Here is a 3,572-nt window from a genome sequence, read left to right as displayed (position 1 = left end):
TCTGCTCCCCCCTCCGTGAGGCACAACAGAGAGGAAAAGCCTCTTTTTTCCCCCACTGGAGAAGGGATTTTTCACTGTCAGCACGGGCGCAGAAGGTGGGAAATTCAGGCGATGTGCATCCTCAGTGCAGGGCTCGCTTGGGGGTTGGTGTGGTAATAAGAGAGTTAACGAGTCCCTTTTAGTGTATTTGCTAAGCAAAACCGGTTCCAGCGCTCCGAACCCCAAGACAGCGGCTCGGATCGGAGCCCAGCACCTTCGGGGTGTGGAGGCTGCGGGGTTCCAGCAACGGCATCGCTCTGTTGTTCAGCAACGGGAGTTTGCACCACCACAGGCATGAGGAAGTGGCACCTGCTGGCGGGGACGTGACAGTCACTTCTCTCCGAGGACAAGGTGTTCAGGGCGTTGGCCACCCAAAATGCCACAGGAAAGAGAACTGAGCCTGATTAACGGGGGGGAAACTGAGGCAGAGAGGGGTTTTGCTTTGCCTGCTCAGGGCTTGGCAGTGGATTGCTGGATCGACCCAGATATCCCCCAGATTCCTGTTTCTACTGATTGCCTTTATGGTGGCAAAGGTCATTGCACGAAGGTGTAATCTTGACAAGATTTGGATAAATTCAATTAATAGTAACTCTTAAAGCAGGGACTTTCTGCCCCTTGCATGGTGGCTTGGTACTGCTCACCCCAGGAACAGCTCCTGCATTAAAATATAGTCACTTTATTGCAAAAAAAATGAATTATGCCTGCTCTTGGCTCCCACTGGCAGGGTTGATCCTGCTCCTGCAAGAGAGTGAGGACAGTGAGGACGGGACAGCAGGGATGCAACAGGGCAGCAGCATTCCCAAGCCACAGGAGCTGCCCGAGGATGTAGTGAGGGCAAAACAAGATTAATGCAGACAGGAGCCTCCAGGAGAGCTTTGCATTTGATGTGGGAGAGGAGAGAGATCAGAGTATGGAGGAGTCAGGATTAACATAAATTTACAAACCCTCCATTCTGGGCTGCAGGGCTGTTCTGGGCTGTGTTCCCCCATGGTGTGACCCACCAGTGCCCCAGGCTGCAGGAACACTCGGGAACACTGGTGTTCCCTCTTCCCCGGACACAGCCTGTTCTGTCTCCCCTCAGGTTCGCTGGACAGAAAAAGTGATCAATCTTCAGCCAAATTAATCTTCAGACAGAAAACCAATAGCTCTGAGCTGCCTGACAAGCCCCCAGTTTTCCCTTCCAGGTAGGGTTATAAGCAGGGAACCCCTGAAAGATGGAGTGAGTGTGCACAGGCAGGGCATGGGATGCACCCAGGCACGTGCCCTTGCTTGTTACGTGTCCACGAACTCAAAGGGATGAGACAGGAACCAAATCCACCGCAGGACTTTGCCTCCCTGGTAACGCCTCAAGCCCCTCTGACTTCGCTTTGATCCAGAGCACTGCAATGTGCCACAGGGATGTGCACTGCTCCCGGAAAACCAGGTCCGTGTGGGACAAGGGCTGGCACCTGGGTTTCAGCAGCTTCCCAGCCATTTCTGTGTGGCCCTGAGAAGGGTCATGACAGCATTGCTGCTCCAGGGAAGGATGTGGCACGGCAGGAATCACCCTGAAACAGTGCCTGGCAGGAAAATCCCTCAGCAGCCCTCCCTGTTCCTTGCAGGAAGGAGCTCATGGCAATCAGCCCCTTCAAGGCTGGCCCCAGAAGTGCCCCCCAAGCCTTCAACTGTCACAGACACAAGCTGTGCTCTCCCTCCCTCTGGCTTTATTTGCAGAGGGAATTAAGGTCCTGCTGGGAAAACCTCCCCTGTGCTCTGATAACTGCCTGCAGAGCCAGCTCTAAATGGCTTTTTGTAAATGAAAACCCAGGATTAACGAGGTTCCCCTCGTCACTGTTTACTTAGTGTTCTGCCAGAGTCAGGGGAGCAGGGTAGAGACCCCCTGCTCTGGGCAAGCTCCTTGGGCCACCAAGGAGCTGGCACATATTGGGGGACCAGCAAGGTGCAACCCAGCACATAGCAGAGCCTCCCTGGAGCAGGAGGTTCCCAGATGGGTTTGGGATGGGTGGGATGCGTGTGCACGTAGCAGGAGCCTTGGTGCAGGGGACAGGGCAAGGCCAGGGCACAGTGTTTTGTGAGCTGGGGGCCAGGGCTGGGGGATGATGCTCATTTTCTTCCTATGCCACGTTGCTGGGGAAGGAAGGGGGGTGTTTGCCATGTGGGTTGGTGCTGGGCACACATCCCCCACGTGACAGGAACAGGGAGGCCATGCAGGGCTGCAGCTGGCCTCATCCCCTCAGCAAGAATTCACTCAGGGATGGCAAGGAGCTGCCCAGCGAGGCCATGGGGTTTGCTGAGGGGTGCAGGTCCAATGAGCCCCGTGCAGAGTCATCCCTGTCTGCCTGCAGCAGGACAAGGAGGTCCTCCCTCTATCTGCTGCACTCCCAGGGACTGGAGCCACCACAGCCGACCTTTGGATGTTTGCACATTCCTGCCTGTTAATGTGTCTCGTAACCAAAAGCTGCCAGGATGGAGCATTACTCCCCCCAGCACTTGCCAGGCTGCTCCCTCCCGTTCCCCAGCTGAGAATTGGCACCCACCCCGTACCGGGTGGGAGCATGGGCTCCTCAAAGGAGCAAAACTTGATGCCTCTGGTAGGAGTGATGAGCATCCCACCCCTTGACACCAGTGAGCCCCAAATGCTCCCAGAGCTCTTGGGGCAGGCAGCAGTCACCTCTCCCAGCCAGGCATGGGGAAAAGGAGCTCCGTTTCGGAGCAGAGCCGCACTTCCCTCGGCTGCCAGGCTGGCACATTGCCCGCCAGCACGGTGCCAGGCCAAATTCTTTGCGATTTCTAGGTCAACACCCGCCTATCGTAATGCCCTGAGCCCTCCTGTTGCCTGTGCCAGCCTCCAGCCCAGTGGTCCCTGTGCACAGGACAGGAGCATCCCAAAGGATCCACACCTGACACTGCTCATCCTGGCTGGCCCATCGCGAGTATTTGGCCCCCATTGCTCCAAATTTGCAATTCTCCAAATGCCTGGCTCTGCCCACAGCAGCACCCCTAGGAGAGCTGTGTCCAGGGAGTGCACAGCTTGTACCCTGCCCCAGCTTCCACCTACTTTGAGGGGTTTAAGACCCATCCCAAGGAGTCAGACACCAAAGGCGTGTGTTTGCTTTGGATTTCTAAAGCCATTTTCTCACTGTCATGATGGCAGTGAAAAACCCCCACAATCTCAAGACATGGCCTAACGCTCCAAACCTGGAAATAAATCACCTGGAAAAACACCCTTTGTAAAGAAATCCCCGTGGCCCCGGTGCTTGTTTGCAAACCGGCCAAGTTTCGACCTCGGAGTGACGTGGTTTCCCAAAGAAGGAGGAGATGCTGGCACAGCTCTGGCAGCTCAGCCCCTGCACCGGGGGGTTGGATGTTTCCCCCCATGCCCACAGGGACCCCTTTCCACAGCATGGGCCAGGCTGGAGGGGCAAGAGCCCTGTGGGGCTGCAGCCCCCTACTCGGGCGTGAATCGAGGGGACGGTGGGGCTGAGGATGAGGAGGAGGAAGGGGCAGCCCGGCGTGGCCCTCTGACGCGCCTT

Source organism: Corvus brachyrhynchos, unplaced genomic scaffold, assembly GCF_000691975.1.
Source record: "Corvus brachyrhynchos isolate BGI_N302 unplaced genomic scaffold, ASM69197v1 scaffold148, whole genome shotgun sequence".
Classification (NCBI taxonomy): Eukaryota; Metazoa; Chordata; class Aves; order Passeriformes; family Corvidae; genus Corvus; species Corvus brachyrhynchos.
The sequence above is the reverse complement of the archived record's forward strand: the minus strand, read 5'-3'. Positions refer to the sequence as shown.